Source organism: Chinchilla lanigera, unplaced genomic scaffold (genome assembly GCF_000276665.1).
Source record: "Chinchilla lanigera isolate Chin_1 unplaced genomic scaffold, ChiLan1.0 scaffold00037, whole genome shotgun sequence".
NCBI lineage: Eukaryota > Metazoa > Chordata > Mammalia > Rodentia > Chinchillidae > Chinchilla > Chinchilla lanigera.
This window is the reverse complement of record NW_004955438.1, coordinates 20,125,926-20,147,155: the sequence shown is the minus strand read 5'-3', so window position 1 is coordinate 20,147,155 and position 21,230 is coordinate 20,125,926. Positions and strand designations below refer to the sequence as shown.

The 21,230-nt window shown below is 37.6% G+C and overlaps 1 long non-coding RNA gene across 1 annotated transcript; it reads left to right on the top strand.

The window, feature by feature from the left end:
• The first annotated feature begins 6,496 nt into the window (after positions 1–6,496).
• On the top strand, positions 6,497–14,766 carry LOC102027341. The gene is made up of 3 exons (XR_261952.1): positions 6,497–6,792; positions 9,348–9,455; positions 14,447–14,766. It is a non-coding gene; the product is annotated as an uncharacterized LOC102027341 (long non-coding RNA).
• Positions 14,767–21,230: the final 6,464 nt, after the last annotated feature.

The following is a 21,230-nucleotide window of genomic DNA, read 5'->3' as shown; positions in this document are numbered from 1 at the left end:
GCCTACCTACATACCTATCTATTATACTTACCTATGTACCTGTCTTAGTTAATTTACTCATTGCTGAGACAAATACACAACACCCGCAAGCGTAGCGGTGTCAGTTTGTAGAGGGTTCAGTCCATGGTGAGCTGCCTCCAAGGCAGGGTGGCATGCCAGAAAGGCACTGCACTGGAGAAACAGTCCAAGGCAGGGCAGGCAGAATGTAGCAGCAGAAGTAGCAGCCTTTCCTTTTTATCTCATCCAGGTTACCAGCCTTTTGGGTGTGCCACCCAGAACTATGATAATTCTGTTCAGTATACTGATTTAGTACCGTACACCCTTAATTCCAGTATCACATGCTCTAGGAATGCCCCACCTATGAGCACACGAGGCTTTAGGGGGCATCTAGACACAAGCAATAGCAGTACTTATATCTCCTTAGGATTTTTTTCTTTTTCTGAGACTCACTGTGCTGTGTATACAGATACCATTTTGTGTCCTAGGAAAAATATAAATGCTATAAAGTACATCTAGATACTTCTTTGAAAAGGCTGAAGGAGGTAGTAGAATTACAGGGGGCAAAGCCCTATATAGAAACCATTTTTATATTTTCAGAATAGTCCTTTGCTAATTATTTTCCTCTTCTTAAATTTAGAAAAACTTCCCAGTAGGCAAGGAGCTAGAATTGTGCCCTTGATTTGCATGAAAAGACATCCTCAGGGAGAAATGTCCATCCAAACTCTCTTGTTGCCTCAGGGGAAAAGAAGGACTTGAATTCAGACCCCTATTCCTTTTGAAGTTTTTTTTACATAATGATGTTGATTTGGCCCTGACCCTGTCTGCAACCTCCAGATTATTAAGATAGCTTTGTAGCTTAACTCAGCAAACACTGAAGGAACATTTTACATGGAAAAGACTCTATATTAGAGTGTGCATTATGAATAACAAAATCTTTTTTGATGCTCATAGCCTGATGGGTCAAACATATGGTCAGATCAGTTCAGCTGAAATTTTGAAAGACTTTATGTGAGATGTAAGCACAAGAATTTGTGGGAAACTTCCCTAGGATGGAAGATCAGAAAAACTTCCATGGAAGAGGTGATGCAGGAGCTAAAGGACAGCCAATGAACAAGTATTAGTCAAGATGAGAACAGAGGCTTAAAAACAGAGGGAGCAACATAAACTCCCGTGTGAATGGTGACAATTGTCAAGGTGGACACTGGCAAGCGTCTTTATTAAAAGCAAAAAGGCAAAAAAGGACAGAAGACTAATGGTTTAGATTGTGGTCAAGATTCTGTAAAAAATAACTGCTGAATTCTTTCCCCAAGAAATGTGTGGAGGAACTACAGGGGCCAAGAGAGAACACTATAAGCAATACCCTGGAGAAATTGAATAAGCGATAGTAAAGCACATCTAATGAAAGAAAGAAATATAGCATGTTTATAAGTAGAAAGTCTAAGTATTATACAGATAGTAGCTCATTCCACATTGATCTCTCCATTTAGTGTAGTTCCAGTAATAGAATTTAAAAGTAATTTCTAAAACATATACTGAAAAGACTGAACGTGAAAATTCATCCAGGGTGAGTGAGACAAGTAGGAAGGGTTAATATCAGATAATAGCATCTTTTAGGAAACCACAGACATCACAGGATTGTGGAAATAGAGCAGAGAGAGACCCAGTGAGCAGTGCTATAAGCCAGAGACCCATCCGCATGTAGAGGGAATTTTGGTGTATACCTGAGCAGAGTGTGAGGTTGTGCAGGAGAAAACGGATTTAACACCTTAACAGTTTACCTTGAGCATCTCTTTTCCTCAGCACTTTTGTTTCCATACTATTGCTAGTGTCACTCCAGCATATGTCATTTCAACTAGTCAATTCTTGTACAAAACAAATTTGATAAAATTGTCTTTTTTGTATTTTCTATTACCATAGAAATTGATGAAAATATGCAAATTTTGGCCATCTTGTATTTGAATAATTGGACTTGGAGGTGGTTAAAACTCAGTTGGGAAAATGGTCATCCATATATAGAAATAGATAATTGAACCCCTGCCTCACACCTTTAACAAAATTAATTCTAGATGGATTAAGATCTGTTGTGTAACACAAAACACTGAAATCCTCTGTGGAAATAGATAGAAATATGATTTATATTGACAAAATTTGTCAATACAAATTTGATTTGTATTGTCCATTTTTTAAATGGACACAAAAGTCTGAAACAATACAAAAATTTAGTTTTTAAAGTGAATTAAAACTCATTTTAAAGGATATGTAAAGATGAGTTATAAACTAAGAGCAGATATTTCCAAAGAATAGCTAGCAAAGAACAGGTTAAAAAAACCAAACATTTGGAAAAATGGTCCAAACATAAATAAATAATAAGGTCAATGAACATAAAAATATACTCAACATATTTGGTAGTAAGGGAAGTTAAGCCAAAACCATTAAGCCATATTCTATATACTGTCAATTGACATTAGCTTAAGACTGAAAATTTAAAGGAATAGATATAGTGAAATACACAGGATCCTTTGTATATCACTAATAAGAGAGAAAATTGTGCAAATATTTTGCAAACCATTTTGTCATTATTTCCTAAATCTGAGTTTTTGGTAAACCTATGGCTTTGGTAATTCCTTTTCTAAGAGTGTGTTTAAGGGCTGTGGATATAGCTCAGCTGCACAAGTGCCTGTCTGGCAAGCACAAGGTCCTAAGTTCAATTCTCAGTACCAAAAAAAAAAAAAAAAAGTAGCTTTAAAAGAAATTATTGCATATATATAATGGCAAAGATATTTCACTTTTTTTTTCTTTTTTTTTTTTTGTCCGGTACTGAGAATTGAACTCACGATCTTGTGCTTGCCAGGCTGGCGCTGTGCCACTGAGCTAAGTCCCCAGCCCCTGGCAAAGATATATAGGCATGTTATAATTGCACCAATCACAATGGCAAAAATCTAGGAACCCAAACACTCTCTGTCAGGGACAGGGTGCAGGAATATATAGAATACATTCACAAAATGGAGGATTAGACATCACTCAAACTCAGTTAACAATCATGAGTCATAATGAAAGGCTGAATGTTGTCAATATAATATTACACTTAAAAAGTACCAGTAAGTAAGCATATGCAGTAGCATGACACTCCTTTTATAAAGTTTAAAATCAGTAAGATCGAATGCTCTCCTTAGGAGTAAATATTATAATTCTGTTTAAAAAGGAAGCAAGTGAATGAAAACTTGATGGCTAAGGAGGATGATTCCCTTGGAGGAAGCAGGGATCTGGAGGGTGTGGGGACACTTAGTTAGATGTGGCCATTGTTCAGGGCCTAGGTTTCATTTCAAAAAGGGGTTTTATGGTTGCATTATATATAGAGCCAAAGGTTACATTTAACCCAGTCCTAAGCACCTGAGGCCAGTAAAGAGAAGGATGAGACAGAGGACAGAAGGTAAAAGGGGTTGACATGGGGAAGAGAGGAAGGAAGGACAGACAGGGTGGAAAGGGACCCAGAAAAGACTTTAGAGACAAGCAGGTGATGGGCCATGAAAGTGATATTTCTCATGCAAATAAACAAAATGTATTTCTAATTATTGTATTACCTTATCATAATTATTGAACAATCAATATGTTCACACCATGTGCTGAATGCTTTATGTTCTTTCTCTCGGTGAATTCTTCCCAGGGACCCTACATGAAATCATTCCCTGTGTGAAATCCCCCCCTCCCCAAGAGGTGGCTTTCTAGAACATTCCCCTCTCAGTTCGCATTTGACAAGTCTTGCATGAACTACCTTGTCTAAAATATGCACATTGTCCCTCTTTCTTTATTCCCTGGTCCTCTTTTGCTTTTCTTTATGATTTTTTACAGCACTTCACAACACTGTGCCTATTGCTTCTCAGTTTCTGTCTTTCTCTCCAAGAGGAATTTTCCATGAAGGCAGGGACTTGATCAGTCACATTCATTGTTCTACTTCTAATGACAGGTGTTATGATTTATGTCTGTGTGTCCCCCCAAAGCCTCATGTGGCCATGGGGCAGGCTTTTAGAGTTTGATTATGGGTGTGAGAGCTGCACCCACCCTGGGGTGGATAGTTTGCATACATAAGGGAGAGGAAAAGAGTGCTTGAGGCCATTCCTCCTCCATTAATCGCTGGAGTGTGCTTGTTGCTTTTGCTGTTGTCTGCCGCCCTGAGCTGTAGCTCTGTGCCATGTGCCACTCTGCTTTATAATCTGCCAAGTACGGACTGAAACCTCCACGAACTGTAAGTGAAATAAACCTTTCCTTCCTTAATTTTGGGCGTCAGATATTTTGTCCCAGCAGTGAGAAAAAAGTAACCAAGACAACAGGTATAGTTCCCAGGGCATCTTGGTTCTGGATGAATGAAGGTCCTCACAAAAGCTCTACCCTAGAGCTTTTCTTATTACCTTTATTTTACAAGTGAAAAACTAAGACACAAGGGCTTTCAGCAATTTTACCCAGCTAACATGGCCAGGAAACATGGAACCAAGATTCAGATCCAAGCAGGCTGACCTCAAGTGATGAACTTAACTACTTCACCATATCGCTTCTTGAATTGACTCAGAAAGTACCAAATCAGTAGGCTTACTTAAGGAACCCATTGTAATGGATGGAGAAACACGTACAATTAAATATTATTTTATGCTTCAAAGCTTGAATAAAATACTTTATATGTTACTTCTTGTTAATTTTTATCTATGTGCCCACGAACTCATGTTCAGAGAAATCTTATATGAATAGTTATGTGAAGCCTTACAAATTTTTAACTGGTGGCTTCATATCAATCAAGCTTTAGCAGCTTGGTTCTTATGTCAGTGACTGTAATGTTATTTATAAAATAGTGACACTGTAACAATAGGTGAACCAGGCATAGCAGATAGAGGAAATTTAGGGATAGTGAACCTCAATTCTAGGAGAAGGTAAGGTACCTTCTGATCACATTATTTGCAAAAAATGAAGATGAGTATATCATTTCACCTCTTCAACAGTTGAATTTCTGAAATTTTGGAGGTCACAAAATTCACACAGATGAGAACTGCAGTTAGAGTGAGGCACTGTCAACTGTGTGTGTATATGTGTGTATATGTGAAGACCTCATAGTCATCATTTTATATGTATATTTAAAATATAGATTGTGTTAGCTTTCTGTTACTGAAACAAAATCCAATAAAAATCAACTAAAAAGTGGGATAGTTAGTTTTGGGTCATAGTTTTAGAGATTTTATGTCATGGTTGATGATTAGCTCTGTTGGTTTGGCTCTTTGGCAAGGCAGCACATCGTGACAGGCTGCTAATCTCACAGCTGGGACTTGAGAGGGAAAGACGAGATGAGTGTCTCCCTGTCAGGCCACAGCCCAGTGACCTGAAACCTCCCACTAAGCCTCACCCCCTAAAGGTCCCACAACCTCCCGATAGCCCAAACTGTGATCTAAGCCTTTGGACCTTTCAGGTTCAAGTCATAGCACCTCCCTCTCTCTCTTTCTCTCCTGTCTTTTTCACTCTGTGTCACTCAGAATTTCCTTTCCCACATGAGTAAATAAGCCTAGAAAGTATGATGTTCAATGGCTGCATAACTTCTCAAAATATATGTACTCATTTCTGCAAACTTGGCAATTTAGGAATCTTCCTTTGCATGTATATGTTTGTATGTGTGTGCCTCTGTGCTTGTGTGTGGATGAGTGTGTATGAAGAACTTGCAAGAAGCAGCAGTGTACATAATAGCTCTCTCTTGCATCTTTGATGACTTCCTGTTACTGCAAGGTGATTTCAAGTGACTAAAAGAAGGCTTACAGAGATGAAATCAGAGCTATTTAAGAACTTGGATCATTGGTGTGAATGCTATTTCTTCTTTTCACCTCAAAGGAAAAGGTGTTGAATGTTCTATAAATGTTTGTCTTTAGCTATATACTTTCTAACTTGTCAACAAATTGCTAACTAGCAGAGGAAAATCTAGTGGCAGTTTCAGAGTAAATCTATGAGCCTCTGGATTGCCACGACTGGGCCCTTTGTCCAATGGTCCACAAACACAGTCTGTGTCCCAGTAACCTTTGTGAAAGAAGTTTTCATGAGTCTGTAATAAAAGAAGAAATATGAGGCCAGCGTAGAATACAGTGTAGAGTTCATTGGATTCCTCTTTGGGAATGATAGTGATAGGAAGTTGCATATTTTTGTTAATACTTAACTTAGCTAAAGGCAAAAACTGTCAACTGTATGCATAAAACTTTACAGGCCTACAAAGTTCCCAAATCTGGAAGGGACTGACTCACTAGGTATGAACAGGAAGTGAGTAAATGGCCTCCTGAACCACCCTTACTGCCTGGGGGAAGTTTGGTAATGTTACACAGGAAGTAGCACATGGTGACTTCATGGCGGAGGGTGTCCTCAGGCTGGACCCCACCCAGAAAGGGACTCCTACTCTGAAAGGAATTTCAATTCCCCCTCTATCACCACAACAACCAGAGTCTGTGGATGGCAAAGGGAGACCATCAACAGAGCAGCACACACAGGTTACAGGCAAATTGGCCAGATCAGGCATCAGATAAAAGCCACTTCTAAGACACAGTTAAACAGCCAGACAGTATTTTGCCGAGCATATTGGAAGGAAGCAGAGCAAGCTAAATTTAAATTTAGCTTTGAACATTTGCAGATGTAAAGACTAAAAGCTCTGAAGTGCGGGTAGCAAAAGGAGACGGCTACGCCAGAGCCCCTAACGCTAAGGAACGAGGCAGGAGCTGGAGCTGCAGGGAGCCCACTTGAACTTGAACCTGAGCCCAGTCAAGGAAACACAGCCAGGTGCATCAGGGGAGGGCTGTCTGCAGCTATCCGGGGAGAGATGACGGGGGAGGTGGCTGCAAAGCTCGGCCCGACATCTTGATGATTGCTTATTTTTATGCCTAAGCCGATTGTGTAGGAAACTGCAGAGAGCTCGGTCTTGAGGTCTATCCATTCTTTATCACTTTATTTAGTATACTGAAACTGCCCCAAACTACTGTGTATCCACGGTCCCTTACCAGTAGTGCCCAAATCTAAAAAGTTCCACAAAGCACATTTTCAAGAAAGTTTGTGGCAGCCTCCCTTGGCAGCAGACCTTGACCTGAACTAAAGTGGGTTATTTATAGTCATTCTCCTAGCCCTCTTTGTGTGAATATTCATATCTTCTGCAGCAGAAATGTTCATGTGTTTAATTACAGGTTGCTGCTTCACATCCTGCTGGGGCTGTTAAGTCACATCTAGTACATGGATCAGATTACTATTCTAAAATATAAAAAACTTCTGAAATGTAAAGCCATCTGCCCCAAAGGTTTCAGGCAAAGGATTATGGATTTGTATACTAATATACATACCCAGTGAGTGGGGTTCTATGCTCTATCAAATTCTGGCAAGCTTTATAATCTAAATATTAGAAAAACAGTTCAAATCTTTTTTATGTCACTCTGCTAGCTGAATGTCCTTCTCTTTTCTTCATCCAAGTCTCCATTTTGACTATTGGTGGCTATAACTCCTGTACAAATGTCATACTAAAATAATCTATGTGAATCTTAGTATTGAAGTGTTCTATTAATGTTTATATATCTTATATTTATATATACACCTATCTATGTATTTGTATACATTTATATGTTGCTATAACTTCATATAGGTTTTTATACAGCATTCTTTACATGCTTTTAGATGTTATGAGTAGACTTGTTCTGTAATTTTACTTTTTATTGGTTATGATGTATATTCAGCTTGTTTTCATGTACTAATTGGGCATTCACTGGTCCTTGGTGAAGTATCTATTCAAGTGTTTTGTCAATTCTTTGTATTGATTTGTTTGTTTTCTTGTTATTGATAAGAAAATGTTTTATAATCACCATATAAATTCCTTGTCAGATACACAATTTTGCAAATATTTTATTGCAGTCTGTGGCATGGCTTTTCATTTTCTTAGCTGTGTCTTTCAAAGAGCTAAGGTTCTTATTCTTTAAATCCTTCCTTCCAATATTTCTTTCATGTCTTATGCTTTTTCTCTGGTTTTAGAAATTAATGCTTAGCTGAATACCACAGAGATTTTCTTCTAGTTTTTCCCCTAGATTTTTGATAGATTCTACTTACATATTTAAGTGTAAAATCTATACAAAGTTAAATTTTTCCATGGTGTGGATAAATGTCAATGTTCATTATTTCATACTGATAATCTAGTAGTTCCTATTGCTGAGGTCCTATCATTTCCACACTGAATAGTCTTAGTAGTGACTTTGGCAAAAATTAATTAACAATACACTTGTGGCTCTATTTTTTGACTCTGAATTTTACTTTGTGCATTTATAGACTTATTCTTATACCAATACTACACTATCACTGTACTTTTATGATAATGCATTGGAATCACAGAGTATAAATACTTTACTCATTCTCTGCTTTTAAAAATGATTTTGGCAATTCTAGATCCTCTGTTTTTTCATGTAAATTTTAGAACGGCTTTGTGATTTCTTTGTTTTAATAAAAAAGCCTGAAAACATTTGTATTGAGGTAGCATTGAATATCTCTGTATTCATTGAGGTCATCTTTAATTGTTTTGTCACTATTTTCCTGTTTATGCTTAGTTTGTATATAATTACTTATCACTTTCCCTCCAGTGTGGTAACTCAGATAAATAACCGCAGGTCTTACGTTAATATTTTACATTAATATGCAACTTTTTCTAAGTATGACTATTTGCATCTCACAGATTTCGAAAAATTTTATTTTCATTATCAGTTAAAATTGTTTTCAGTTTTAGGTGGAATTATATACTGTCTGTGATCTTTTTCTGACTTTTCCTCAGCTATCATAACTATTTTGAAATTTATTCATCTTGTCAAGGATATAAATTTCTTCTTTTCTCCCTTTTTTGTGGCTCCGGTTGGTAAACCCTGTGCGTTGAGCTGCATCCATAACATCTTTCCCCCTTTATTTTTTAAATTTTGAGACAGGCTTCCTACATTGTTAAATTGCTCAGGCTGAGTTTGTATTTTCTATCCTCCTGCCTCGGCCTCCTGGGTAGTTGGGATTACAGGCATGTCCCACCATGCCCAGCTAGTCTGTGTCTTTCTACTGGTTTCTATTATTAAGTAATGTTCTATTGTGCATGCATATGTATGTAAATAACAAAATTTGCTTATCCACTTATATGTTAATAGATGTTTAAGTTGTTTCTAGTGATGAACTGTTACCTTAAAGTTGCTATAAACATTTCTATATTGTCTTCAGATGGTTGTATACTTTTATTTTTCTATTAAATTTTATTGAATTTCTTGAGTGCCTGCATGCAAACTATGTCCTCTTCGACTAGAGATGATTTTACTCCTTCCTTTCCAATACAGTGGTCTCTCTTTATCCTGCCAAATTTCCCTGGCTACACCTTCACCACACATAGCAAGAACTTAAGTGTGGTTCCTGACCTTGATGTGGAAACATCCAGTCTTTCTCCAGTAAGTATGATGTTAACTGTAGGTTTCTACAGGCGTATTTTAAGAAGTTGCAGTTCTTTTGAAGTTCTAGTTTATTGACTGTTTCCATCATAAAAAAGTGTGTTGGATTTTGTCAGACATTTTTATGTCTGCTGAGACCCTCATATGTGTTTTGCCCTTTATTTATAATCTACTACATATTACACTAGTATAGAGTTAGATATTATTATAACAACCTACTTATTGAATTTCAGATGTGTCCTCCCTTGTATTAATATCTATTTTTTAATTAATGTTTAGTCCATTAACACTGTTGTGCATTTATTTACATGATTGGAATTGGGGCTCCTATTTTATTATTTGTGTGCTACTCTAGTTTTTTGATCCTCAATTCCTGGTTTCCTGCTTGTAAAAAAATAATTTGAATATTTTTAGAATTCTATTTTAATTTTTCTGTTGGCCTTTTTTCCCAGCTATGGTTAATTGCATTATATTTTCAGTGATTGCTCTAAAATGCTAATTATTTATTTAAATTTCCATGGCCCATAATTAGTGTTATCCTACTTCACGCAGAACATGTTAATCTTGAAACTGTGTTGGTCTCCATTCCCACACCTGCACTTGATATTTTAGGTGTGATGTGTATATCTACACACATTCAAAAACTCACCAGAACTGCTGCATATGTTTTTAATCTGTTTATATTTACTATTCAATGTTAGGAGGAAAAAAATACCTAAATCATTTCATTTACATTGATCTATAACATGTCGAATGCTCGCTCTTTCTAAAGCTCTGAGTTTTCACCCAGCCTCATTTCCTTTAACATGAATTCCTTCAATATTTTTGTAGTACAGATCGGTTCCTGGATGATCCCTTAGTAATTTCATGGGAATATATCTGTATTCTAGCTTGTGTGTTAAAGAAAATTTTGTGGAATATAATGTTAATGAGATAAGTTATTTTCTTTTTCCTTCATCATTTTAAAATCTTGTATAGTCATCTGGACTGTACAGTTTCTGATATTTACTCATTAGCTATTCTCTGGTATGTCATGTGTGGCTTTTCTCTTGAGGTGTTCAATACTTGCTGTAGCTCTGCTATCCTCAGCAATTGAACTGTGGTCTTCCTTTGTACTTATTCTGATTGATGGGCATATGAATCTTGTATGTGCAAATTTCTGTCATAAAATTCAGAAAAGTATTAGCCTTTTTCTCTTTAAATATTTTTTGACCCATTTTTTTGTTTTTTCTTTCTTACCCTTGTGAAATTCCACCTGTCCAGTTATACATGGGTTGGACCACTTCTCACCTAATATTTTTTCTTATCTTCGCTTCTTTATTTTTTATTTTTTATTTTTTTTGGTTTTTCTCCGGTACCGGGAACCAAACTCACGACCTTGCGCTTGCCAGGCAGGCGCTTTTGCCGCTGAGCTAAATCCCCAGCCCATCTTTGCTTCTTTAGATTTGGATGATTTTTATCCATTTATTTCCAGTTTATAAAGTATTTTTTTTTTAGTACCATGAGTCAAACTTGGGGCCTCACACTTGCCAGGAAGGTGCTGTGCCGCTGAACTACATTGCTGACCCTATAAAGTATTTTTGTCTTTTCCATCGCTACAGTCTTCAGGCTTTGCATTTATCAGGCCTAGAACCCCCTCTCCTTTCTCCCCCTTTTCAAATATTTATGTTACTCTGTTGAGATTTCCCATCTTACCCTTCTGAATGTGTATATTTTTGCTTTGATTAATTGGTTATTATAATACTCATTTTAAAATCCTGGCCTTTTGGTTCTCACAGCAAGGTCCTCTTAGGATTGGTTCTCAGATTCTTTTCTTTTCTCCCCTGAATGTGTTATTCTGGATTATCCAATGTGCCTGGTATTTGAGGCTGAAGCTGGATATTATGAATTAATTAAGGAGTGGGGGTATTGTCTTCTCTCAGAGAACGTGGCAACTACATGGAAAACAGCTGCCCTGCAACTATGTCTTCCTATCTTCGGCGCTCTGTTGGAGAGCTGGAAGTCTGTGATTGAGTGATGTGCGCATGATTTGCAAGCCATAAAGAGGCTCTGGCAGGCAGAACTGTGGGGTCCTCCCACTGCTCTGTTGCTTTGGCTTCCTCACTTTTTGTAGCTTCCCTCCTTCAGTTTTCTGATTTTTCAGGCTACAAAGAGTGGTTTTCCACCGGACCCCTGTGCCTTTCCTTGTCTGGAGCTGACCTTGACAAGAGCCTCAGTTTACTCCTTCCCTTCTGCTGCATGCGTGCATGCACCCCAGAATCTCTCTGCTTTGGCTCACTAATCACAGCCTGCGTCTCAAATCACAACTCCACCACTTAGCGTTGTCCGTGGGGCATCTGTGCAGTTAGATCTGACCTTTTCATCATCAGTAGCAGAGCTTGCAGTTTGCATTTTATGCAACAGCAGCAATAACAACGGCAACAAGAGCAACAACAAGATGTTGTCGAAAATTACCCGTGTTGACTTGTATACTTGTACACAACTCCTTTTCATTGCTGTCTACTGTTCTTATTAGAGGAATATAAACGTATACAATTCATTTCCCATTTGACGGATATTTAGTTTGCCAACTTTTCTTTCTTACAGAAAATGCTGAAATACACACTTTTCAAATTTATTTTTCACAGTAGGCAAATTTCCTTCAGATGTAGGACTAGAAGTGAAATTTCTGGATTGAAGGGTATTGATGTTCACCCTTCCTAGACAGTGCCAGACTGTGGTGCATATTGGTGGTACCAGCTCCATCCCCCTCCACAGCACAGAATTCTGTTTCTCCAGTCTTAACTAGGTACCCTCTGACATTTGTATGTTTGACAATCTGATGTGTATGAGATTGTACTAACCCTATTTTTTCTTTCTTTTCTATTTGAGAAAGGGTCTCGCTATGTAGTTCAGGCTGGCCTTGAACTCACTGTGTGTCCCAGACTGGTCTCAAACTGGTGACAATCTTCCTGCCTCACCCTCCTGTGTGCTGGAATTATAGGCGTGCGGCACCATGCCTGGCAGTATTGCTGTTTTTATTTGTATGTTTCAGGTTGCTAATAAGGCTGAACACATTTTCCCGTATCAGTCATTACAATATCCACTCAAGTCTTTTGCCACTTTCACATCAGATTCTTTTCTTCTTATTTTATGAATTTGTGTAAATTCATTATGTAGTTGAGATGCTTTTCCCATCTTACGTGTGAGCAGCATAAACACCCTTTCTCAGTTTAGCCCCCTCTCTTTCTTTTTTGTTTATTTGCCCTTGAGGCTTCTTTTGTTAGGCACAAATCCTTACTTATCATAGTCATATTTTCCAGTCATTCGATGTGGAGTTTTATGTGATGTCTTTTCCTGGATGAGATTTCTTATTTGGGAAGTTCTTCATTACCCTCCAACCCAAAGGTATTTCCTCATGTGTCCTCTCCCGCTTTCAGAGTTTCCCTTATCACCTGTAAATGTTTATTATTTCCAGAATTTCCTCTCAGAGGTTTCTGGCACTTTAATTTCAACACGGACAAGCGGTTGTCCTTTAAATTTTGTTGTGTGGTCTCTTGCTTCTCATGTAACTATGTAATGTCATCTCTGTTCAATTTCAGTTTCTGAATTGGCACAGGTCAATTTGGGGGCCTCAGTCTATTCTCGATCCCTGTCATTGCTGTTTGGTTTTAATTAGCGGAAGTTTGTTACACATCTTTATACCTGAGAAAACAAGCATTCAATCTTTTCTTCAAAATTTTCTTAACTTATCGTGACCCTTAGTTCTTTCATGTTAATTTTATCACAGACAGGCAAATTTTCTGACAAACCAAGCAGTGGGTTAAACTGGATTGGATTTATAAGATAATTTGGGGAGAACTGACATCTTTATTATATTCTTCTAATTCAAGGACCTGATTCTGTTTTATTTAGGTCTTCTTTTAAGAACTTCAGTGGCATTTTTGTAGTTATCTTCATGGCTGTGTGATACATGTTTTGATAGATAATCACAGTACCTGACAGATTTGTTGCTATTGTAAATAGAATGTTTTCTGTTGGATTTTTGCTTATTGGTTATTTTGGGAAATAAAAGTACAATTTTCCTGCATGTTGATCTTATATTGAACAAATTTATTTTATTATCTTACATTTTGTAATAAAGTTTTTAAATATAGATTTTACATTTATTTTAAATATTTTATTGTTTAAAATAAATTCACAAAGCTATGCATTTTTTCTCTTAAGTTAGATTTATCACTAAAGTTATGATATTCATTACATTTATTTCAAATTAGTTCTCAATAGACATAAACTTTAAAAAAAACTCTTAAACTGTGTTTCCATTTTTTTGTTTGTTTGTTTTCTCCCCGGTGCTGGGGATTGAACCCATGACCTTGCGCTTGCTGGGCAGGCGTTGTGCCACTGAGCTAAATCCCCAGCTCCTTGTGTTTCCATTTTTAGCTCATTATAGTTCCAAACATATTAGAGGTGAGGGAAATTGACTATATTTTTATAGTTGATTATCAAAAGTTAAATGCATTATAGTCTAAGAACATGGATTCTGTTTTGCCAATTCTTTAAAACAGACTGTGACACACTTTGCAACCCATTATAGTAGTATTTTATTATATTTGAAAAAATGGATGTTTCCTTATCCTACATATAGGGTTATTTTCAAGAATGTATACACTGTACTTATGCATACTGAATACTTAGTTAAGCCCACTGTATTTTGTTTGTATTATATTGTCATCTTTTTTTCTCCTCTTGGGTTTTTATTTTCTCATAGGTGCTCATAAACTATTTTGCTCTAATTTGGATTTTATGATTTCTCCTTATAATTCTGTCATTGGAATTCATTTTAATAGAACTTTATTTATTTGTTAATTTTTTTGGTAGTGAGAATTGAACTCACGACCTCGTGCTTGCCAGGCAGGCACTGGCACGACTGAGCTATATCCCCGGCCCAATAGAACTTTAGATAAAGCATACTCTTCATAATTTTTAGTCTCTGCTCTTTTCTCTTTTAGTGATTCGAGTGTGAAGTTCACTTGCTCTCTGTCACTTTCTTCTACCTGCTCACCCCCAGAGGACTTCTAGAGCGGGGTGCCTGAGGCATCCCGGGCCCGTGGGCAGTCTCTGCGGCACAGATGCAGCCAGTGCTTGCTGTGATCTCCTGGGCAGCACAGTGGCCTGGTCTGATCCAGCAGCAGCAAACCGCAGCCCAGACACCCGGAAGCATCCAGCTCTGTGTGTTCTGCCCTTTTCACCTGTCATTTTATGAACATTTCCCTGTATTGGGGTAGAAAAACTTCTCCTATACAGGGTCAGTTAATAAATACTTCATGATGTTGCACTATTTGACCTGTGTCCTAAATACCCCATTTGGCCATAGGAGTGCAAAGCACGGCTGTCGCCTGGTGAAATTTCACACATGAGAAGCAGCTGGCCAAGAGAGCAGACCTCTGTTCTCTAGTACGAGATCCGCTTCAAAAATGGATTTGGTCATTCTGCGTGGAAATATTTCACAATGTATTCAAGCGTTCTCTAGCATTAAAGCTTTCTTTTTCAACATTACAAAAATACACCATAACATGAGTCCCCAGGCAGTGTATATTTGCATGTTTGATGTTCTCATGCATTGTGATTTACCTGGCATGTGGTAAATGGTCAATAAAGTTTTTTTTTGAGATAGGGTCTCTCTATGTAGTTCAGACTGGCCTTGAACTCACTATGTAGCCCAGGCTGACCTCAAATTCAGAGCGATCCTCCTGCCTCAGCCTCCCAAGTGCTGGAGTAACAGTCATGTGACACCATACCTGGCAATAAGTACTTATTGAATAAATTTGTTAATGAATTTCTATTATGGCCAAAATGCTCCTCTGGGTACTATGGATATATATAAAAATGAAGGGCAAGTTGGCTTGGAGAAGTTCACATGCCACAAAACCGGAGTAGCTTTGTGCGTTGTTCATTCGTGTGATGTTGGTCAAGTTGTTTAAATTATCTGGTTCTCAGCTGTCACCATTTACAAACAAAAAACTGTGACTTCTTTGGAGATTCGGTAGGAAGTTTAGATAACATCAAATGTGGTGGTGCCTTATACTGTGTTTGGGAATGCACAGTTTTGAAAGGATAATTTCCCCAAAGTCGTAGGGCCAATTCTGTGCAGGGCAGTCACATTTCCAATATTCAGTCACAGATCTGTTTGCCATGATGTGAGTGCTTGGAGATCATGCCCTTGGGCCACTGGAAGTTTGCACTAATTTGCATGTATTTGCATAGAGCAAGCAATACCTACTGTATCCTTATTGTTAAGCAAGCAATACCTACTGTATCCTTATTGTTACTAGGATCTCAGCTTTACATGATGGATTACATAAAAAACAAGGTTCCAAACCCCCAGCTGGCCTCCTGGAAACATCTGGTCCAGGATGAGCACATGCTGGACAAAAAGAAACAACAATTTATTCCTAGAATTGTGGGTTCCAAATAATAAAACAAATATACTCACACAGTCACAACTAGAATATGAGATCCTCTGCCAATTCGAGGAAGAAATTTGGACCATTTGGTAGTTTGATGGCTAAGCCTAACTCATTTCCTCTTCATTTCACATACCTTATAGCTTGGAAAATTTATTTTATTTTTACAAGAAAAGAACTAAATGTTCATTGATGATACATTTATAACACCACTGGAACTAAAATGTGCTACTGAAAGAATATTTTAAAATACTCACTAGAATTTCTTATCTGCTGGAAAATCTGAAGTGAACATTTCAAATCCATAGGTATTTATTCATTATCTTTCTGTGGGCTACATGAAAGTAAGTGCAGGTGACACATACAAGGAAGATTTCTCATCCTTAACAACAACTACAATGTGTATAAATTTCCCCATTAGTTAGAAATTGAAAAAAAGGGAGAAATAATATCTCAAAAGAGTATTCTGGTGTGATAAGTAGATAAAAACATCCAAGAAAAATATTTAGGACATAAAAATGTGTAAGACAGAGCCTGATATATATAATAGATAGTAAATAAATAGTGTTGCATGTAATTTGTCTTTATTCATATCACGGATGTCAGAAAAATTTCCCCTGTAATAAAAATGTAAGCATCATGTAATACTCAAAATAGATACTTACTGAGTACTTACTATGTGGTAGCTTCGTGTCAGGCATTGTTTTAGGTAACTCAGTTAATTCACAAAATAATGCTATAAGAGGTGTTATTACTAGATGAGGAAGTTGAGGCAGTCTTATACCAAGAAGTCATGTGAGTAGGTCATGCTGTTTTAGGTACAAATATTTATTAAGCTTTTCCTATATTCTAGACTTTATTCCAGTTCTATAGGGTTGAGTGAAAAGGAAGGGCTCATGTCTGTATCTGTTAGCTTTAGCTGTGTAACAAATCAACCTAGAATTTAGTGGCTTTGAGCAATGTCCATTTCATATAATTCACAATTTTGTGGGTGAACTAGATGACATTCTGTCTTGGATGGCTTGCTAATGCTTCTCATAGGTCTCTAGCAAGCCTAGAGCTTGCTTGTGACTTGATGGTCCTGGAGAGCCCCTTTCACACACTTGCTGGTTGGCAGGGTGTTGACTGGGGCAGGCTAATGGTCAGTTGAAGTGTCTCAGTTCTCCCAGTGTAACTCACATGGTCCAGCAAGCTCTTTACATGCATCCATGTGTGGTCTCAGGGTTCCAAGTACAGCTCAAAGGAAGGTGAGTGCCAATGCTGAAATGTGTGCATGTGTGTGCATGTGTGTGCATGTGTGTGCAATGTGTGTGTGTGTTTTAAGTAGTAATTTGTCCTCTTAATTTGGGGCATATAATAGTTATTATAGAAAATGACAAAGCAATAATTGTTTTGTTTTTAAAGAATTATTCTCTTGACTACTTTTACTGAGCACCTAGTATGTTCTGACCCAAAGTTAGGTAAGCAGGGGAGAGAAGTATGTAAGGGTTGTCTCCACATTTAAGGGCTCCTAAGGTAGGGGTGGCTACAAGCATGCATATTCTTTAAAATTTAATAAATAATATGTGACAGATCCTGTTGTGTTTTTCAGTGTTAAACTATTAGTTAGTTTAATATCCATAGTGACCCATTTCAGCTGTTGGAACACAGAGAAGTGAGGAAACTTATAATGCTGTCCTGGCTGGAGCATTTTGATCCAGGGTTTGAACCTTTATAATCTTTCCCTCGGTCAGGGCAGACATCTGGCAGCATGCCATGATATTAGAAAACAAATATTTTATGGACACACAGTTGAGGTCAGCTCTCCTGTTAAAGGGGAATACACAAACACACACACACACACACACACACACACACACACACACACACATACACATAGCAGGAAGCAAAGCAGGAAGCAAAGCAGGGCACACTGAATATCGTTTTCAGATGCACTCTGGGCAGATACAGTTTTCCAGTTGGAGGTTAAGGTGTCTACAAAGGTACAGGGTGGGAATAACAGAAAATTTCTAGTCATTGCCTATGGAAGTTTTTCTTGGCTAGAAGAAGGTAAGCTACAGATTATTAGTGAAGCAGGTAGGGGATACCCCATAATATTCATACCGCAATGCTGCAGCTTCTGAACTCTTACTGTGTCTGACACTGGGAGTGAAAGTTTTCACATTGATACTGAAGCCAGGCAATCATACCATTTGGGAAATTCCTACCTGCATTAAGGAGTCTGTGCATCTAGAGTGTGTCTTCCCTGATACACAGGGCAAATATCCTGTGATATGAGAGTGGGAGATGGCAAGGAGGTCTGATGTTAATTTTTTTCGTCCTTAATGGTGCCATAAGTAAGACAAATTTGATCAGAAAATGGGTCAGCCCATCAGTGATTGGGATACACATGTTTCCCAGTTGGAAAGATGAACATAAAAGAATAACAGATAATTGATTCAAGTGCACCAGTGTTGGAGTCAGAGCGGGAGCATGGCACCTGAACATAATTTTACATATTTTAAGGACTATTGTATTATTTCTACATTTGCAAGCGGCTCCAGGAAAAGTGTGCATGAAAAATCAATGAGGACCTAATGCATCAAGTGGGAGAGCTTATGATAATATGGGCGCTCATTTCTCATGGGGGAGAATTATTCTGAGAGACCTTAAGAATGTTCTACAAAGTCTGTCTATCTATCTATCTGTCTATTTATCTACCTATCTATCTATCTATGTGTCTATGTATCTATGTATCATCTATCGATCATCTATCATCATCTATACTTAATATTGCCTATCTATATAGATACTACTTTTATTTCAGAACACTTCAAACATTCAGAATAAACAGATGATACAGAGTATATGCTAACAACTGCTATTTTTTCTGGACAAGGCAACATTAATAACAGGTGTGTAGTAGGTAGATTCTAAGATACAGCCTGAACACAATAGAACTCCGAAGATGAATCTCTGACTGGCACCTACTTTCCAAGCCAAGATGCACAGCAGCTGCAGGAGGAACCTGCCATTGTCCCCTGTACCCTGTCAGAGTCACGCTTCCTCCTCTGGCCACTGCGGTCTCACTACTCTATGACAATGCCTCTGGGGTTCATTCTCCTGCATAAGACCACATCACTTCTGCCCATTGTAATCTAGACAATTTCACATCCTCCTGGCCTTGAACACCAATCTCTTTCCATGTCCTAACCTCTAAACACACTGAACTTCCAGCCAATCTTCCCACCCCCTACTGTCGCTGTGCCCACAAAGCTTTCTAATTGCGGAAGAGACCCAAATGCATTAATTAGTCCTAGAGCGTCAAGTCTGAAGGAGGGGTGGGATATACGGGAAGAAGCCTGGGGGAACACATGGTCCTAAGCAGGAGGAACAAAATGTTCGCTCCTAACATCCTTCCAGAGCAGCACTGTCCCGCAGAAATCTAACGTGAATTACACAGGTAATTAAAAAGGCTGCAGTAGCCACATTTTAAAAAGTAAAAGAAACAGCTGGAAATTAATTAACACTTTATTTAACCAGATATATCCAAAATGTTATTACTTCAGTAAGTAATCATTTAAAAAGTATCAGTGAAGTGCTCTCTATTCTGTTGTACACCGAGCCTTTGAATCTGGTGTGTTTTGCCCAGGTACATTCCATGTCGATTTAGACTGGCCACTTTCCAAATGCTCAAAAGCCGCAGGAGCAGCCATATGGGACAATGTAGCTTTGATGTCATTCATTTTCAAATTTTTTTTGTGGCATTGATAGCTATTTGGAATTATCTTCCTTATTTGTTTCCTTATTTTGCTCAATCTACTTCCACCACCCTGTGAGCTTTGTGAGACTAGGAGCTTCTGCAACCTTGTGAGCAATAGGGAAGGCAGTGTGGAGGGACACGGAGGAGGCAGCCGATGGCCAGGCACCATGTAGGATGCCTGAAATGTCTGTGTGCTGCTGTGCGTGCGTCGTGGACAAGCTCCACCCGGACGTAATGCCGCGTCAACCCAACAGCTCGATCCTGTATGTGTGTTTGCCACTCTAGCGCAATGTTAGGGCTCCATATTTTGAAAAATTACTTCATCGGCTTTCAGGCTGTGCAAAATAGGCTTCCAGGGTTTTGTTTGGGATTGCGTTTTGTATATAAATTAATTTTGAGAGAACTGACATTTTCACAAACTTACTTCTCCAATATTTAAATAGTTATTATTTTCTCCTCAGCATACTGTAGTTTTTAGCATTTGGATGTTTCATGTGTTTTTCTGTTTAAGTTGGTCTCATTATTTCATGTTTCAGAATGCTGTAATTTTTCTCTAAATGTACAATTATTCCTTGCTAATATATAGGAAATTGATTATGTAAATAAAACCTATTGAAGTCTGGATTTTTTTTTTTTTGTTAGCTCCCTTAGGGTTTTCACTGTTATGTTGTCTGCAAAGGAAGACACACTCTTCTCATTTCTGTGCCTTTTTTCTTACCTTACCTTACTGATTACTGCTCTAACGCACTGTTAAATAAAAGCAATAAGAGCAGGTATCTTTGCCTTCTTCCCATCACAGAATAAAAACATACAATTGTTTATAATTGTATATGACCATAGATTTGTCATTTCATTTATCAAGTTGAGAATTTCCTTTTTAATCTTAGTTTGTGTGTAGCTTTAGCCTAAGTGGCTTTTAATGTAGACAAATGTATTTTTTCTGAATTTAATGAGATAATTATTCTTTGAAAAAGAGTTTTAGTCTTTCATACAGTGAATTTCACTCTTTGATATTATTGTTAAACTAACACTTTATTCCTTGGCTTTATTGGATTTTGTCATGTTTACATGTTATGTGCATGTGTTATATATCATTAAGTATATATCACTGTATGTGGATGTGTGTATACATGTTATCTATCTGTTTCTATGTGTGTACATGTATAAGTGCTGGAACCAGTTTGTTAACATGTTGCTAAGGATTTTTTTCATCAGTGTCACAAATGATATTTTGGTCTTAGTTTTATTTTGTTATATTGCCAGGTTATGGCAATAAGATTAACTGGGCTCCATTAAATTATTTAGGTGGCATTTTTCCTTACTTTTATGAAGAAATTCAAGTATGACTAATACAATTTCTACTTTAAATATATTAACCAGTAAAGTCACCTAAGCTACAACACTTTATATGTGGGAAAGTTTCTAATTATAAATGTAACTTTCTTTCTTTCTTTTCTTTCTTTCTTTCTTTCTTTCTTTCTTTCTTTCTTTCTTTCTTTCTTTCTTTCTTTCTTTCTCCCTTCCTCCCTTCTCCCTCCTTCCCTTCTCCCTTCCTTCCTTCCTTCCTTCCTTCCTTCCTTCCTTCCT